At 45.2% G+C, this 20,076-nt stretch overlaps 1 pseudogene; it reads right to left on the minus strand.

Annotated features, from left to right (window-relative positions):
* Nucleotides 1–1,311: 1,311 nt before the first annotated feature.
* LOC127234963 (probable voltage-dependent anion-selective channel) lies at nucleotides 1,312–19,169 on the minus strand (annotated as a pseudogene).
* Between the last annotated feature and the right edge of the window lie 907 nt (nucleotides 19,170–20,076).

A 20,076-nucleotide genomic window follows, 5' to 3' on the forward strand; every position in this document is an offset into this window, starting at 1 on the left:
TACATACATATGCATGAGGTAGAGCTCTTGCCCCTTGGAGATACTGATGTCACAACTCTGGGGAAATGGCTAAGTAACCATGACAACATGGCTCGATGTTGCATCCTGCTTTGGAAGGCTCTGGGATGGCCAGCCCTCTATGCAAGCAAGACAGGGACATTCCCTGGGCAAGGAGCACTGAGTGTCCAGGTGATGGCAAGCAGCCAGAAGTGACAGAGGGCCATCCACGCTTCCTTCCATCTGGCTCCCTTTGCCTGCTCTAGTGACTGGTGAGCAGCCTGTGATTTATCAGGCTGAGCATCCCACTCGGGAGCAATGAATGAATCTGAGAAGGCAAGGGAAGCTGGGAAATACAGCCGTCCGTCTTGAGGCTTGAGGTCAGAGATTCGATCTTTGTCAATTTCTTTCTCGTCTTAACCAGGTGCCACTGACCCTAGGGTAGCTGTTCAGGGTGATTTTCATATTTTAAAGTCATTATCTTCATCTAGCAAATTCTGCAATGTGGCCAAAGATGGAAAAAGGACAAGTTCCAGGTTAAAAAGCAACCAACATATTGTTAGCTTTGGAATGTGAGTTTCTCTCAAATCACTGTCAATGATAATAATTTAGTCACGGTGTTACTTCCAAGGTGAATTTTCTCAGATAACCCCCATCACCACACATTTTCTAGATTTTTCAAAAAAGCATAAGTACATGTTTAGAGCCCTCATCATGGACTGTTAAGGTCTGAGAACTGTTTTATTCCATTCTCTCAGCCCCCTCCCACTGCCCAAAAGTAATAATGTATGAGTACACAGCGTGTGTACGTTGCACCTGTCAATTTCGGAAACATTTCCACTATTAAAAAATAATAATTTAATGGGGACTCGGGGTATGTATGCTGCCCTATTGTTCAGGGCTATAATTTGAATAGCATTTTTAAAAAAGGAACAAAGCCCCCTCACTAACAGGATGTGTGTGGAGGGCTTTATTCTACATGCCATGCTCAGACAATACTGGAGTCTGTGGAAGCTAAGAAAGCTGAGCGTTCAGCAACAACAATAAATAATGAAATGAATGGGCTGTTGCTTATGAAGCAGAGGACATGGGGTTGACAGCATACACGTGGTGAGGCGGGGAGCGGGGTCTTTGTGAGATCCCTGCAGCATCAAAGCTCCGTCCTGATCATGTCACACTCTCACTCTGTACTCTTACCTGCCCCTCAGGGCCACACGCCAGAGCCAGGACACTCAACGTTACAGGAATTGGCAGTCCCAGTGGCCCCGAGAACCCTCTAGTCAGAAAGCCCCTGGCGAGAGGCTTCATTACCCTCTAAGTGTCCCCTTTACCTCCATTGGTATTGACGCTCCTGTCCTTGTCACCTGCCACATGGGCCATCTGATCCCGGCAACTCATCAACTGCCTAGGACAGAGAGGCTCTGACTCCTGGCCACCTGCCAAGAGGGCATCTTTGGACTCCATGCTCACAAACGTCAGAACAGTTGGGCCATTTCTACTGCCTTGTAAAAAGAGAAACTTCCACTCACAAGTATCATTCACAAATATAGCAGAGTCGTTGTTGCTATGAGGGTAACTGTTACAAGGGCCAATCAATCCACTGCCAGACAAATTCACCAGATTGTGTTCCACAGAGTAATGTCCTACCCCAGGAAAGAAGAGGAAATAGCTAGCTGTCCAAGACAGTTTGTTTTCAAATCTGAGGCCACTGTAGCAGCTGTAAACACCACACATTCAAGATTAACCAAAGGGTAAGCTGAGGTGTCATCTATCACTTCATCTCTTGGGAGACCTCAAAACAAAAAAGGAAAAAGAGAAAGAGAAAAAGATGGCTTCCCTGATACACCCGCATTGCTAGCCTAGCTGGAGGGCTTTGGAACTCTTGGTTTATAGTTATCAGGATTCTTAACTGTAACAAAGTTGGTTCTCACTGATCAGTTAGAAAAGTCATATATTTTACAGAACTTCTGGGTGGGTAGGAATGCAAGTGAAACTCACTTGCAAGAAACATTGTCTCAAACTGCTTGAGTAGGGAGGAGATGGTCTCCATTCTATCAATGCAGGTGAGCTCTCTAGCCTGCTCTGGGCTCTCATCTGCAAATGAAGGTGAAGTTAACAGCCCTCACCCACATACTCTTGTACCCCAATTCAAATGTCTCTCAGCAAGATCTTTATCCAAGGTTACAAAGAAGGCTGCCCCTGCCCTGCCTGATCCAGAGGGACAAGCAAGAGGTGCTGTAGGGAAGCCCTGCCCAAATGGACATGAGTCCTTTCTTCCAAACTCTCTTGGTTTTCCAGGAAGTTTAGAAAAGACTCTGAAGAGGGCTAAAGCCCCCTCTTTGGGTAGAGCCTATTGAGTGTCCTCACAGACGCCAAGATCTGTTGCCAAGTGTGCAAAAGGAGCATGACCCATCAGTTAAGTAAATTTATTTCCCTCAACTGGCTACTTAAATTTGTTCTCTATTCCTAGCTTTGCTCCTAAACAGGACACAGAACCTGTGTGTTCCAACATGCTGGGCCTTCATCCTTCAGGTGGTCTGTCTTGTTCTGTATTGCTTGCTTTGTTTTTCAATGGTTTTGGCCATCTCACACAGCACAAGCTATATCAAACTCTCCACGTGGAGAAGTATGATGGCTCTACACACTAGCCTAGCATTAGCTCCTGTTCCTCCTGTCTCCACCCTTCTCCAAGTGCTGAGGTGACAGGGGTATGCCACCACACCCAGCTCCAGCCAATCTTAATTTACTGTAGGACACCCAGACCCATAACAAAATCAGAATTGTAGTTTTAGGAAAAACTCCCTTCCTTTCTGTTTTCTCGGGACTGTCCCCATAGCTGGCCTCATGAATTCTTTAGCCTCAAAGTTTTTACAAAAAAAGAAAGAAAGAAAGAGAAAAAGAAAAAACCTAACTTTGCAAAAGCTCTTCTTTCATTCTTCAAATTTTTCTGTCCCACATGTTTCTTCCAAGTTCAGGAAAGTGTGAAGTACCCAAACAGGTCCTGTTAAAGCTTTGCCCACAAGGATGAAGGAGGGTGATGTCTCCATATTTTACACTGGGGAGGCTGGAACCAGCATCTCCTTACCTCTTCAAAAGGAATGTTCAAACCCCTCTCAATCACTCACACACACACACACACACACACACACACACACACACACACACACACACACACACACGCATGCACACACGCGTACACACACACACAGCCACCGCATGAATGGGAGGTTTCAGAGCCTTGTAACCTGGTCCTGTTACCTCATGACTAGGTCTTCCAGCTCACATTGACATGTTTTCTTCCTGACTCCACACAAACTTCTGTTTCATGTGGAAGAAGATGGCTACTTTTTTCCAGCAGCTAGCTACACCTTCCATGGACCTTAAAATCTAGCATGTACTTTCTTTTCCCTTCATGAAGAGTCTATTGTTACAGGGATTAATCTCTTATCATAAACAACAAAAATCTGGTAGAAATACATAAAACATTTTCTTTCGGACACTTGAAAGAAATAACAGAAAACTGCCCCCCCCAAGGGAAGAACATAGAAGCAAGATGAGCCTCCAAGTTGTGGCCCCTTTCCACATAGCAGTTCAAAGAATGGGACAAAGACAGACCCCAAAATTCTTAATGAGTTCATGAAACATTGAACAGAGGTCAGGAAGCAATGCAGCTCTAATTCTCAGGACAGAAGAAGATATTCAGAGGGAAATTTCTAGAAAGTCATGTAGGTGTCCGGCCCTCCAGAAGCGTCCCTTGATCTCCTCATGTGTTGGTCACTACTCCACCAGATATCAATGAATAACTTCTAAAGAAAGAGCGTTTGTTGTGAAACTATGACTGAAACAAATTCAAGGTTCTCACAGGGTCTAGAACTTCCTGAGTTCTCAGAAGCATCTCTACACCTTGGAAGCACAGACAAACTGTATAACTTGGTAGGCCAACTATAATCTGGCACACGCAGTTATGTGTTTCAACTCAACAAGAGGAAAACACACAGAAGGGCCCAAATATACATAAATTACCATGTTTGATGTTATAGAAAGTTAATTATCCTGACTTGATCACCAGACATTATATACACGGATAAATTACAATATTATACTCTATAAATAAGTGCATATAATGCCAGTTAAAAAATGAAAATTACACCTTTAAGTCTCTTTAAAATATAACTAACTTAGGCCAAAATTAATAATCATATTGTATGTAACTTGTAATATCTATTAAAATAAAATAGATGATTATTGCTTAAAGAATTAAAAGAGGAAAGCAAAATACATTGTTGTCTGGTTCTCCCACCATTCATGAAGAACTTTAGAGGACTACTGTAAATTAAAGATGGAAATAGTAAATTTTGTTGCATCTGAAACAAAAAGATCCGATGAATAACCTAATCATGTAGATAAAAGGGAACATAAACAACATTCATTGTTTCCCATTTGTGGACTCAACCAACCTCAAACTGAAAATAGTCAGAAAAAGGAAATTGTGTCTTTTGAAGCTAGACAGCCATTTTCTCTCCTTGCCACCACAGCCTAGGTAGCATACTATAATCACTATCACCGTAGCATTGGTGATGTGTTAGATTGTGAAGGAATATTGAGATGGCTTAAGCATAAGAGAAGACATGTGTGGTAGTTTGAATATGACTGGTCCCCATAGTCTCACAAGGAGAGGCACTATTAGTAAGTGTGACTTTGTGGAAGTAGGTGTGGCCTTGTTGGCATCATGGGGGGGTGGGCATTGTGATCTCTTCTGCTCAAGTTTCCCTCAGTGTGACACGGAGTCCACTTCCTGTTGCTTCCTGACCACGATGTAGTCAGCGCCACATCTGTCTGCATGACACATCACGCTCCTCACCCTGATGATAGTGGACTGAACCTCTGAAATGGAAGCAACCACCTCAATTAAACGTTTTCTTTTAAATGAGAGTTGCCATGGCTGTGGAGTTTCTTCACAGCAATTAAAACCGTAAGACAACATGGATAGGCTACATTCAAATACTAATAGAAGGGAGAAGTAGCTGCAGATTTGGGGTTCCTTGGAGGTACTCCCCAGCCAACCTTCAGCAGACACCGGAAGACACTGTCAATTCATGAAAAACTGTGGGCTCTACTTAAAGACCAGGTTTTCAGTGCTAAGCTTTGAATATCCCAAATTTGATTCAAACAGTCTTCTAAAGCACCACTGCTACAAATAGAAAAATACCAGCACAGGGCATGGCCATGGCTCAGTGGATGAAGGGCCTAGCACCCACGTGAAAAGCTAGATACAGTGCTGGGAGGCAGTCAGCCAAGCCAATGGGAGACAGAGATTCAGTGAGAGACCCTGTTCTGAAAAAGTAAGGTGGAGCACAGACAGTAACAGCGCATGCCTGATCCCAGCACTCAGGAGGCAGAGGCAGGTGGATCCCTGTGAGTTCAAGGCCAGCCTGGTCTACAAAACAAGCCAGAGCTGTTACACAGAGAAACCCTGCCTAAAAAATAAAACAAAGGTGATGAGTAACTGAGAAAGACATCAAACCTTAACATCTGGCTTCTACATGAATGTGTGCAAACCTGCACACACATGAACATATGAACACACCTACACTCCCACACACATACATCCACAGTGTGATTTCTGGAAGGGTAACATGCCAATTCATTACCACAAGAATGAAGATATATATGAGACCAGCCAGACATGCCTAGACACAGATGAGATTTGTGTGTGTGTGCGTGTGTGCGCGTGCATACTCCTATGAGGCCCAAGCCTTAAAGAGGAGGCTAAATTACTGACTGAGAGGAAGGGGGGCCGGATAGATGTCACACTTCTCTGCAAGCTCAAGGAGGGCCAGACTCTGCACTGGTGTTACCTTAAGTAGCAACTGGTATTTGTCCAGCACTCAGCAGTTATTTGTGGAAAAACAGAGACAGAGCTTGGGTACTTCCTTGGCAAGCAAAACGACCTGGGTTCCATCCTCAGCACCGTAAAAAGTTAAATCAAAGTGGAGAAAGGGTAATACGGTGGGAAGGAGACAGGGGTTGAGTAGGAGAGAAGAGGGAGGGACTGCCTGGAGAAATCTACCAGTACACATGAGAAATCTATGCATTTCTGATATTCCTTGCACATGGCAAGAGTGACGTCAACAAAATCAGGCGACGACAGCAAGGAGAGAGTGAAGGCATTCAATTCATGTGACACTTAGAGAAAAGACCAAAGTGCTGATACTGTAGAGTGTCAGATGCATCCTCCCGGATGCCAGAAAAGAGTCTCCTTGTCTAACTAGTCAGGGCTGTGCCAAGAAACATCCATTTAGTCTCCCTCCCCAGCTAGCAGGCTCATCTGACAATTGTCCTGCAGATTGATGGATAATGTAATCAGGATAGTGTATGTGCACAAATTGAGAGGTGTGGTTATTACAATACGATCTTAACGCGCATCAGAGGCCATTCCGAAGGCAGAATATTCGATTTAGAAATCTATTGTCACCTAGATCCATCTGCCAATAAATCGCCAAAGAGGTACATTTATATTGAGGGCAAAATACTCTGCCTTCTGGTTCCTCCAAAGATCCTTGAAGATAAAGTAGTTTATCCTGAAGATCTTTGTTCAAATGGCAATAAAAAGCCTCACCTAGCACGAAGGTCAAGGCACAGGATGGTTGGCTAAAGGAAACAGCCTCCTTTCTGTACCTAGCAGGGTTTAAGAGACTCACTGGCCGTCTGAATATATAGAATCCAAGATCTAAACTGTGAGACTACACATAGTGACTCATTACTCAGAATTTCTTTACAGAGAAGACTATGGGTGGAGAAATAGCACAGTTGGTAAAGTGATTGCTACACAAGCATGCTGGCCAACAGAACCCATGTGGAAAAACAAAAAAAATCAGATGTGGTAACATACTCGTAGTACCAGCACTTAGGGAGGTAAAGATCGGCAGTTCCCTGGGACATCATGGCTAACCAGCCTTAGACTAATCAGCAAGCTCCCAGCCAATGAAGAAATGTTGTCTTTATAACAAAAGAATGTGGGTAGCTCAATAGCTCCAGGGGAACCACAAGCGAGGTAGTACTCTGGCTGCCACATCCATGCAAACACTGTGCATGCATACCAGCTTCTATGACTACAAGCACACACACACACACACACACACACACACACACACACACACACACACACACACTTAACACACATTTAGACATAGGAAAACACTAAACAAAACTTGTTTTGTAAAACTATTGTGCTATAACTAATCTAGTGCAAGTTTCAAAATAGGACTGACAATTTACCCCTCCCTTCATTGACACTCATGACTACCCTTAACATTGCCTGCCCATTGTCTATGAAATGAATTTACTGAGCTCTAGTCTCCCTCTCCCTTCCATCCCCCTTTTCATTCTCTTTCCTTCCCTTCTTCTTCCTTCTATCCTGGGAGAGACTATGTCTCTGTTCCTGCCCTTAGCAAGCTCTGTCTCCATCAATTACTAAGAAATCTACACTTTCCCAGTGCTATCTATCCAATTCATTGGAGTAAATTTTCCCCGGCATCTCCTGACATTGCAAGAAGGCTGGAGATGAAGTGAGTCCCTCTAAATGGGACAACTACTTATTTTTCACTTAACAAAAGGGTAAGGCTTCTTATATCAAATTTTGGCTCAGGAGCCCTGAACATAAACTGGCAAGAGAAACCTAAGTTCATCTCAGGAACATTATTAGCAGACAAACACCTTGGGAGAGAACAAAATCCTATCCCAGCTCCAGCAGACTTATCTGAGCCCCTTTACTGTCATCTAACACCACAGGTTTGATTTAATTTGATGAGACTTCTAAAACAATTTTAAATCTAAGCATTTAATACCAACCCTGATCGTTGCCCCTCTGTACATACGCAAAAGGTTTCCTGGTTTATAAATAAAAAGTCAAATCAGATGTGAGGTCTATCAAAGTGTTTGGTTTTTGTTTTTCTTATTTGCAAGATCCAAGTTATCTTCCAAAGAAAGAATGCATGGGAATTATAAGAGAAGCAGATTAAGGTTACACAGGGGAAGAGATCTCCAATAGTTGAAGCTATTGCCAGTGAGATGAACCTCCTTGGCATGGAAAAGGACCAAACAAAAACTGGGTACCACAGAGGTTGGAGCTACTTGACCTCTAGAATCCCCCACTGAATATGCTGTGCGTCTAAAAGCGAGGAAGGATTCTGGGTTTGGGGTATAATGAGGTGCACTTCCACAGCAGCTTGTCTGTAAGATGTGCCAAAAAGCCCCAAGATGTGGGCTGGAAAGACAGCTTTGTGGGTGAAAAGCTTACTGTACACACACGGGACCTGAATTCAGAGGCACAACCCTCATGTAAAAGCCAGGCATAGCTGCACATACCTATAAATAACCCCAGTGCTAGGAGACAAGACGGGCAAGCAGATCCCTATGACTAGCTGACCAGTCAATCTGAGTGAAACTATGAGAATCAGGTTCAGCGACAGACCCTATCTCAAAAAACAAGTTGGAGAAGCAATTGAGGAAGATGCTGGGCCAAGAACCTTTGGCCTTTACACATGTGCCTGTGTGGACAAGCACATCTACACACACACACACACACACACACATAAAAAGAAGCCAAAAAGTACCACAGGAAGGAAGACCCTCATGTTGAAATTTGACCTGGAGTGAGGCTTCTTCTTCTTTGTCTTCTAGGCACAAAAAGATATGAAATCCAACCTGTACTTGGTTATACTGATGTGATTCTATCACTGTGACTTCAGTGATAGAATACTCACTATGAAATTTCCCTCTACTGACGGTATCAGATAGCATTTGTAATTTTCACGTCAGAAACGAAGCCCTCACAGTAGTTTGTGCTACTGAGGAAGTCACTTTAATTCAAACTGAAATTTAAGCCTGTAAACAGTTCCCACCAAGCAAACACTGCTTTCTATCATCTGTCCAGTTCTGCCTTCGGGCACAGCCTGTGGAGGACAAGATGAAGACTACAGCCGGAAGCTACTGATGGACTGGGGCCCTTGGGAACATATCCTACATCTCTGGTTCTCTGTCCATCTACTGGTCCCTGGGTCTCCTTTCTGCTACAGCGGCCAGCTGTGACCTGGTATCATTCATTCACATGGGTTTCTCATTGACCACCACATACTTCACCCAAGCTACCATCCTCTCTTTCTTGGAGCTCTTACTGACCCAATATTCCCTCTGGACAGCATCGACGGCAGGAGCTCCAGGAAGCAGACTGAACAGATTCTGGGCCCCATCATGCATTTCTGTTTACTGTCTTAGCTACTCTTCTGGATGTTACAACAAAATACCCAATATGCTAACATAAGCACCTTTAGGTTAGGAAGGGTTTACTTTTTACTTACACTTCAAGGTTATAGACCATAATGGAGACAAAACCAGCTTGAGGCAGCTGGTCACAATGTACCCACAGTCAAAAGCAGTGATGGATTTTCATCTCATTTTCCCTTGTTCATAACAGTCCAGGAAAACGGTGCCACCTGCAGTGAGCACGTCTTACCATCTAAATTAACCTAATCAAGATAATTCCCCTTGAGACTGCCGGGAGGCCGATCTCCCAGGTGATTCTGGATTTCGCCAGGATGATTAGTGACATCAGCCATCACTCCCACCAAGAAGGAAAGCTCTGCCAACAAAAAGTCTCCATTTCCTGGTCCTTCACTGCATCGCCAGCACCCACAACAATGGCAGGTATGGCATACACACTTAAGGGTTTGGCAGGGAAACACACAAATGAGATGCTGTGATCACAACCAGGAACACTGACTCAGAAGTATGGTACTTCATCCATACTACATATAACTGATGATGTGAGAGGTTGACAGTTTTTAACCGCTTTGCCCCACCACAGTTAAGACTTTGTCCTACTCACATTGGCAGTCCCCAAGGAAAGTCCTCACAACAGCATTGCCTTCGGAAATATCTCTGTATCCCCGATGCTACCACACCTCCAGCACTTGATAAGGTGGGGTGGGGGGTGGGGGGTGTGGAGTGTCTCTGAACATGGTCAAGACTGTTTATTCTCTTTTTAAAAGGTCTGCCATGCTTAAGTTGTTGTAAGAATTAGAGATCGTGTACATGAGGCCCCAAGAACAAGGTCAAACCATGGCTCAGTGTCCCCAGATGTTTCTATTTGCGAATTGTAACCCCTGCTGCTTCCCTCCTCTGAGCAGGAGCTGGCTTCTTTAGGAGATGCCCTCTTCAGTTGCTGCTGATGTGTAGCTCTCTTTGTTGTTGGCTTTTTCCTGTTACTTAGTGACAAACACTAGCCTTTGCCTATGAGTCTATGAGTCAGGAGTCTGGGTACAACCCTGGGATGGGTGTCCTCCTCAGCTGCAGGCTATAATTAAGGTTTGGACAGATGTGGAGTCTAAGCTGTGGGTCAGGATCCCTTTCCAAACTCATGTGGCTACCACCAAAATCATTTCCTCATCACTCTAGAATTCATCATGGCTTACACACAAAGGCAGGAGACACTAGGCTCTGGCTGCTCTCACCTATGACCTCTGCCTTTACTTGGAGAGGTCTCACGGATCTTACATCAGACCTACCCAGGGCAGCGTCTCTTAACAGAAAGTGGACTCAATAGGCAGTGTACCCACAGTAGCTCACTTCAGTGATGGCAGACCACAACCCAATCACGGCAGTAACAACACACCACTTGGACATCTTCCCTTTTTAAGAGGCACATTATAGGTCCCACCCATACTCAAGGGCATCCACTGAGGATCAGCTTAGCCTTCTGCCTGGCATAGACATCAGTGTGTCCATGGTAGCTGACCATTACTGGCCAACCTGTAGTCATGATGGAGTGCAGCCGACGAATATCTTCATTGCTGTGTTTCCTCCTGGCCTGAGAACTCAAGAGGAGTAGACAGACACAGAGGGCCTGGCCATGGCAGGGAGTCAGAAAGGAGGTGGCAGAAGGAAATCAAAGCCCATTAAGGGTGACTTCGGAATTCAGCCTTTCCTGCCTACTGAGTGAGAGGTGCTGTGACAATGTCACTGCCTAATTAACCAAAATCAACTGGTCAATGGTCATTGCCCTCCTGGGGATGCCTCAGAGCAGATTCTTGTGGGAGGAATAGGCTGGGAAAGGAATGTGCAAGGACACAGCCAAACAGTCCAGATGTCCTCCGCTGACATTCAGTGTGGCTGGGTGCTGAGGAGTGCGGGGCCACAACAGACTTCACTGACTGGAAGGAGAGGAGGCAGCTTCCCTTGTGAGTGGTCCTGGCAGTGGCAGCTGTTCCTGAGCTAATGAGGTCATCTCCTACTAAGGCCACGGAGAGGAGGCCTCCTGGGCAAATTACACCCTGTGGGCTCAACAGCTGTGCCTGGGATTCTAGGTGAACAGCTGAAGTCTGAGGGCCGCCCCTCCCCGAATTAGACATGGCCCCAGGGGCCCCATTCTCTCTGCCTGCCACAGGATCCTGTGTGAGAATATGTCTGTAAGAGGGTTCCTGCAAACACCCAGAAAAGAAGAGTGTACACCTAGTCCCCAGGAGCACACCACCACCCTGGCTCAGACCAGCTGGAAGCAGCGGGGTTGAAACCACACTCTGGTGGGTTGCAAAGTGTAGCCAGGCTTCTCCACTCGGCCGAAAAATAAGCCAACAGCTGGTGATCTGGGTGCCTGGCCATTTGCCTCGGCAACTGTATTTCACTCTTTAAAAAAAGAAATGATTTACACACTCCACATCACCTGCCTTTCTTATTTTATTATCATTATTTTTAATGTTTTCTCTTTGACTTACACTTTTGTCTGGTTATCTGCTTGTCTGTGACCTGTTCTACATTTCTTTGTCCGTTGCCAATTTACTTCTCGTTGGGCACTTTTGCTTGTGTGTGACAGAGTTCATGGTTGGGGGAGAGGGGGAGGAGAGGGAGGGAAAGGAGGAGAGGGAATCTCCGTCAGGTGAGTGCAGATGCCGGAAGAGGCCAGAAAACAGCATCAGAGATCTTGCAGCTGGAGGTATGGGCACACAGCTGTGAGTTGCTCGATACGGTGGGTGCTATGGGTGCTGGAAACGGAACTCGGATGCTCTGGAAGAGAAGTATGTGCTCTTAATCCTGAGTCATCTGTGCGGCCCCCTGACTGCTTGTTTTGCTTGGCTATTTAGCTGTTTGTCTGTTGTTGTCTGATGTTGTTGTTGCTTATTTGTGCATTTTCCTGTTGAAGACAGGAAGCTCAGACAGAGTTATTTATAAACCTTTGCCATGTAGATCATCCAACCACTGGCTAAAGGGCCTCTGAATGCCTTGAAAAGAACAATTTTTTAAAGTCAATAAACAGATTAGGTGTAAGAACCAGCCTTTGTCGGGGTGATAACCCCTTAGAATCTGACACACTTTTATTGAATGGAGAGTACAGAGCTGGGGGATGCTCAGAAGGTGAATGTTTCTGCACGTGCATGAGAACCTGACTTTCTTTCCCAGAAACCAGGCATGGCAGTGCAGGCTTAGAATTGCAGCTTTGGACAGGCAGAGAGCAGCGAGTCTGTGCGGTTTGTTGCTTAGCCAGCCCAGAGCATATCTACCCCGCAAGTTCCTGTGATAGACCGACCCTGTCTGTCTTAAAAATGAGCTGGGGTTGGGAAGATAACCCAGCTGGCAAGAGCACTTGCTTTGCAACCAGAAGGGTCTCTGTTCAAATTCCCAAGCCCCATATAAAAAGCTGTGCGTCACCCTCACACCGACAGCCGGCGCTGTGTGGCAGGGCAACAGGAGGGCCATTGGAGGCCAACCCAGTCACAGGGTCAACCAGAGGCTTGGTCGGTCTTAAGGAACAAGATGGAGATCGGCAGAGCAAGTCACGCAGCATCCTCCTCTGGTCTCTGGAATTGTTCAAAAACATGCAACCCAATGTTCATGTGACCACATGCATATTCAACATACATGTGTCCACAAGCCCCATACTGCCCTCCCCCTCAGAGGACAGCATCAGAAGAACAGCATCTGGTCTTCATACGCACAGACACACATACATGTACCTGCAGACACACATGGGGAGATAGACTTGATACCAGCAAGATCAAGTAATACAGTCTTTACAAAAACATGCTTGATGGGAATGAACTTTCTCACAGCAAATGTGTTTCTCCTTGGTAATGACGGATGCCCCTGCGGCACTGTGACCTGTGGGTGCCCCTGCGGCACTGTGACCCTCGGGTGAAGGGCACATGTGGCCATTAATGCATTGAGGAAACAAGAACTGCTCGTGTGGCTTCCATCATTCGTAGCTCTTCTGCTTGTTGAACTGTGGAAGATTACGGTTTTATGCCAGGCTGCTCCTACTCCTTAAACACCCTCCAAAAATATATTCCTCCTTCATCCTAACAGAAATACTTAAAGGACCTTAGTGATGACTCTGAAAATCTGAACATCAGCCATTCTGTCAATGTTTGTGAACATGGACATTACTGCCCCAGCTCCAGCCACACAGCCACATGCCGAAGCATCACCCCACGCAGGGGCTTCCGATTCATTGCAACCCAACTGATTACACGCTTGAGCAGCTGCTGGAACAAGAGAAAGCTGGGCAAGATTTTGCAGGCCAGGCCAACAAAGAGGAGGTGTCCTTTTCACCTCTGCTGGGGGAGCTGATGAGCTGGGCTGCTTCTCCTCCTGCTCCTTGGGAAGTCACTGCTGACAAAGACAAGTCTGGACCAGTGCAGGCATCGGGCATCTGGACCTCTTGGTCAAATAAGTACTAAAAGGGAACACAGAATGCTCCTAAGATTCAGGCCAGGAACCCATGTGTACCTTCCAGGGACCTAGGAAAGAAAGGTGTTGAGGCTTCCTTTCCTTCCCTCCCCTCTCTCCCTCCCCTCCCTCCCTTTCTCCACTCTTGCTTGAATATTTTTTTTCTTTTTCTGAGGTAGGGCTAACCTGGAACTCAATCTCCCTGTGCCTTAGCCTTCCAACTGCAGGGATTCCAACTGGGCAACACCACACCTGACACAAAGCTAGCTTTCTTCGTTAATTTTAATTAAATTAGCTCCACTCTGTCTCCTGGGTTCTCTGCTCACTCCTCTTGAGGTTGACTAAAATGAATCTGCATGGATCTGTAGCCGTTTCCCTCTTATTGGGGTCAAAGGAGTCTCAGCAAATGCTGTCTCTTCCACTTATGCAAAGGGTTGTCTCTTCACATGCTGTGGTGAGGAGATGGGACAGGGGGTGTGGCTGGGGGAGAGGCAGAGGGTAGAGGAGGTACCCTGTGTTGTAAAGGATGCTTTTTGTGTGCTATCGGGCCAGGGCTTTCCATTTCTGCCCTTTTAGGTGAAAAGGAAACTTAATTCTTCTCTCCACCTACTATACAGAAGCCCCAAGCATTTTTATGTTCTTAGCAGTGAACTGGTTAAACCATTAATAAAGGTCAATGTTTGTAGTACTCCATATGCCAATGTCTACAAGGCTGTCTCCTTTCTTAGAGCCAGAATAAGCCAAAGTAAATTCGGTGAACAGGGCTGCTCCTCCATCACCTGGACTCCAGCAACTGGTCATTCCAGGCCCACATTTATGAAAAGCAAGCTCTGACCATTAATCTGCACTGTCACCTTTGTTTTGGAATCACCCAGGGGACATACCACTATGGGTGCACAACGAGGTATCTCCAGAGATGATTAGCTGGGGAGAAAGAGCCACCCTTCCAAAGACTGAGGTTCTGAAATGAATAAAAAAGAGACGGGAAAGTGACCTGTAACGAGTACCGGTTTTTCCGCCCGCCGCCGCTGGTCTTGTCCCGCCGCCACGCCGCTAGCCCCAAATAACATACTGAGACTTTGTATTTGACACAATACTGTTGGCCCTGTTACTTGTTTTTTATCGGCTCACACGCTCCCCTACTGTGCAAGCACCATGACCAGTCAGCCTACTCTTCAGTGCCACGCCTCCCACCACGGGGACTCAAAGCCACCCTTCGTCCCTTAAGTTACTGCCATTAGATAATTTGTTACAAGGTTGAGAAAAGCAACGGCTACCCTAGCATTCAGTCCAGAGCAGGGCCTACTGGCCCCAACTCTAACTATGTTTTAGTTTCACCTGTATACAGAAGTTGATCTCTCGAAAGTAGCTATTTGCAAAGAACAATGTGAACATGTGCCCGGGATTACCAAAGCCCAAACCCTAAAGCAAAAAGTCCTTGCCGTAAAGCTGGATCAGGTTGTTTGAGGCACATGGCTGTTTTCAGGCAGCATTGTCCCAGGAAGTTGTAAACTAAGAGAAAAAGGAAATCAGCTGCCAGTGCACTGAGGTACCTCACTCCATACATGTCATCAAGCTGAAGCCTCTAGAGCAGGTCAATAGAAAATGTGATGTGAACCAATTATGCAATTTTACATTCTCTAATAGCACATCAAGACAGATAAAGAGAAACAGCTAAAATTGATTTTAATAATATGCGCTGTTTAATCTAATCTGTCTAAAAATAGCGTTGTTTTAAGAAGTAATCGATATGAAAATGGCTAATGAGGGTCTTTTTCTTTTGCATTCTGCATTCTTATATGATGCCTTAGAAAGCTACTGTGTATTATATACTTCCAGTATGTCTTGGTTTGAGCAAGCCACCTCTCAAGTGCTCTGCACACTGACATCGCAGCGTCACGGCAAGCAGATTCTCAGTTGTGATGATGATGTATTAGTAGTGGGAGTAGCCTGAGCATTGGTCCATCCTGACCCATTTTCCAGTCCCTGATGCATTATTTCCTGGCTGTGCTTACCTGTCAAAATCACTTAGCATCTCTGAACTGTAATCTTTCCATCTTAGAAGCAAGGCTATTAATGCTTGTATTTCAAGGGATCTTTGTAGTATATGAAACAGATACACATGGCTCGATTTTGATGCAACAGTCAGCACACAGCAGAAACTTAGCAACAGGAAGTTAGGACTGTATCAGTCATGATGGGTATGTGTCTAACAGTGAACTGAGAAATGTCAAGATATTTCAAACCTAGAGAAAATACCCTTTTTGTTTACAGTTTCATATAAAGTAGCCCAAGCAGCATCTAAGAATTATTGTTAGGTCTTGGTTTTGTTGTTAAAACATTCAGCCCAGGAGGATGGAGAGATAACACGGTGGTTAAGAGCTTTTGCTGCTCTTCAGAAAACCCAAGTTCAAGACCCAGACACAAGCACTCATAACTCCAGTTCCATGGGGTCCAATGCCCTCTCCTGGCCTCTGCAGGTACCTGCACATACATGACATGCACTCACACAGACACACATATACACACAAACACATTTTAAATTTTACTCTACTAAGGTCATGTTTATGAGGTATGACGCCTCCACACCATGATTACTTTTCTTTTTCTTCTTTTCATAAATAACTCTCTTGGGTGTTGGGGTCTTTACTTTTTAGCGTGCTTGTTAAGATGTGTTATAATTATAACTGTGTGTTCATGTATGCTTGTCTGAGTGTATGTGTATGGGATACAGCACTGGCAGAGGCCAGGAGAGGACATCAGATTCCCTGGAATTGGCATTCAGGGAGTTGTGAATCACTTGATGTGGGTGTGAGGAATCAAACCTAGGTTCTCTGCAAAAATAACAAGTATTCTTTTTTCAAATATTTTATTCAAGTTTTATTTTAACTGGTGTTAATTACAGCATTTAAAGGGGAAGAGCTAATTCCACACAAAATGGAAGACTATAATGTACCCATTAAACAGCTAAAAAAAAAAAAAAATGCCTTGAGGCTGGAACAGAAGTCACTTTAGATCTCTAGTGTTGCCGTGGTGTGACTGCAATCGCCTGCCCAGCTTAAAGCGGGAGATCCTGGAAGCTGGTTCATGCTCTGGTGTAATGGGGGGAAATGAAGGAAGGAAGGAAGGAAGGAAGGGAGGAAGGAAGGAAGGAAGGAAGGAAGAGAAAAAGGACAGAAAAGAAAACCACCAACACACAACGAAGAATTAAGTCCTAAATGACTGGCTCCATTATTCCCACCCTCTCCACCCTAAAAAGGCACAAAAGAAATGCTGTTGGTGTAAAACAGGAAACTGATGAGCTAGGATGTGAACAGGAGATGGAGCTCTGTCTTTATAAGTCCTTTCACACAGGTGTGTACATGCTTCTCGGCAGTTAGGGTTGGGACACCAAGATTCAATGCTCAGGGAGTCACAATCCCATCTGTGAATTTGATTCTGATTTACAAATGGCCCACACATTCCCAGCTTCCACGTGATGCCTGACATCTCTGGAGCGGCTCCTCTGTAGCCCACGTCTACAGCTAAGGACTCTTAGGAATGGGATTTCTGCTGTACCTCCGAAATGGAAAAGGCCTTAAAGCTGAGTCATCCTTAGCCTGGACATATAACGTGGTATTTTTCAATTCTCACATCTGCAACATACAACATTAAAAGGTGCACCTAATTCTGAATATAGCTATACCGCAAAATAGTTTAAAATAAACTATCGCACAATATTCATTTAGGCTTGAAATTCCAGTCCTAGACCACATTAGTATGAAGCAGGAATTGAATTCATTTGTCTCGTAGCCAACTTCGAAGTTGCCCTGGGTCGCTCGGAACTTCGAGGTCTCAGAATTCATCTGGTAGCCAGCCAGCCCTCATAGCCAAGCACCAGAGCACCCGTGATCAAGGGCCCAGCGATATCGAGGGCCCAGCGATGCCAAAGTCCACACCACAGCCCAGGCTGATATGCTCCCTCTTGTACCCCGTTTTGGTTTTAGCGTTTTTCCCCAGTGTTAGGCGAGAAGGCTGAGTCAAAGGTCAGCTTCAGTGCACGCGCAAGCTGGTCTTCTGCGGTGATCTCTGTTCCCAGGGTGCTGTCTGTGTTCCACTTCTCTGTAAACGTCAACCAGTACTTGGTCCATCTGTACTTGGCTTCCAGGGTGACCTTCATTCACTTTGGTGGTCTCTGTGTTGGTGGAGCCTGAGCTGGTAAATTCCAATCCATTCTCAGACTTCGTTTTCAAATCAAGCTTTATAAAGCCAAAGCCTTGGTGAAAACATCCCTGGCAGACTTGCCAAGACCGGCATATGTGGGAGGCACAGCCACCTTCTTGGAGGCAGTGACGGCTGGAGCAGTGGCAGCTACCGCGCTGTGGCGAGGAGGCTGGGAGGGCAGGAAGCGGCACAAGTCTTTTAAGCACTGCACATATCTCTGGTCCCAGACAGCCCCTCCCCATTTTTAAACTTAAGGAAAACAAACAATAAAGTGATTGTCTTGGTTACTGTTCTATCGTTTTGTGACAACACTCAAGCCACTCTTATAATAGATAGCGTCTGTTTGGGGACTTGCTTACAGTTGAGAGTCCATGATCACCATGGTGGCAGGCAGGCAGCCATGGTGCTGGAGTAGCTGAGAGCTTTACATCCTGATCCACAGGCAGTGAGACACTGAGCTTTTGACAAGTCACAACCTACCCCAGGGACACACCTCCAACCAATCCTTTTCGATCAGTTTCATATCCTGGTGACTAAGAATTCACATATATAAGCCGTCGGGGGTCATCCTCATTCCAGCCACGACAAGTGGTATTATCTGTAGGTGCTAGGAGCTGCGCTTTAGCACAAATGGTAGACTGCTCACCTAGCATACACAAAGCCCTCTGCCTGACCCAAGCACACAAAAAATAACTAAAGAACAAGAACCAAATCTGACACCACTTCAGATGCATTTCTTTTATCTACTTAAAACAATGTATTCATGGGATATATTTTTTTCATGTTTTTTTCTCATCCCCCTGCTCCTCTGCAATCCTACCTACCCAATTCATGTTCTTTCTCTTTAAAAAAAAAAAAAAAGCAAACTAAGAAGGAGAAAAACCAAATTAAAAACAAAGTATAGTAAGAGAAGATATACCCAAAACAAAACGGAAAACATACAAAAGTACAGATGTTGTCCGTTCCGTTTTATGTCTGCCCGCTACTCCTAGGCATTGGGTCTGCCACTGATGTACCCAGAGACACACCAGCAGAGGAAACTGAATTTCCCTTTCCCAGCAGGCATTCCATTTCGTAGTTAGGGGCGGGAAGTTGTGTCTCCTTTCCTTCCTCTGATGGGATTCTGTCTGCTTTGAACTTGTGCAGATCTTGTAGGTACTGTCACACATGCTATTGTGTCTAGATGACACTGTATCCTTGGAGTCAGTCATCACCTCTGACTTTTGCAGTCTTTCTGCCTCCTCTTTCATATCGATCCCTGCTACTCGAGGAGAGGGATTTTATAAAGAGATCTCATTTAGGGCTGAGTGCTCCAAACTCTCTCACTTTCTACATATTGTCTAGTTATGGGTCTCTGTGTTAATTACCATGTCTGATTCTCCAATGTGGGCTGAGAAATGTCCTGATGGGTGGGTACTACATCATTAGGAGTCGTTTTATTGCAATGCTTCTTTGCTGGAATAATAGAAGCCACCTCCCATCCCCAGGGCTCATGGTCTAGCTAGTCTTAGGTTCTTGGCTGCCTTAGCAGCCAAGAGTTCTTAGCACTCCATGAGTTCTGCCTCATGGAGTGGCCCTTAAATCCATTCAAAACATGACGAGTCACACGTTTGTGGCACTATTGCACTAGCACCGTGCAGACAGGTGACTGTTACGGGGTTTGTAGCTGGGTGGTTGGTAGTAATGATTGTTTTTCTCCTCTTGTTGCATGAAGAGTACCTTCCATGAATTCTAGGAGTGAAGCTTCTGTTTGGGTACGAGGTGTACTTCTCCATGTTCAATAACATAAATAAATTTGTGTCTTCAGCATTACCATCAGGTTCTAGGGAGTAACCGAAAGTCTTGGCAGTAGCCTGTGGTAGCCCAGGAGTGTGGCAAAGAACAGTGTCCTACTTATTTGCTTTTCTGGGGAGGACTTTTGTGAAATCTGAAGATCCACATCACAGATAAGAGACATATAATGAATGAATGAATGAATGAATGGACAAATAAGTGAATCTCTCTGAGTGAGACAGAGCAAAAGGCCAAGAGCAGAGAGGTCCCCAATAAAAGATGCTTATGGAGCACCTTACACTCCTAGGGGAGTCTCACCTACCAATGGTTTTATATCCCTGTGCTATAATTTTTTTTCTAACAGCCTCAAACATATTGTATCAT

Source organism: Phodopus roborovskii, unplaced genomic scaffold, assembly GCF_943737965.1.
Source record: "Phodopus roborovskii unplaced genomic scaffold, PHOROB, whole genome shotgun sequence".
In the NCBI taxonomy this organism is placed as follows: Eukaryota; Metazoa; Chordata; class Mammalia; order Rodentia; family Cricetidae; genus Phodopus; species Phodopus roborovskii.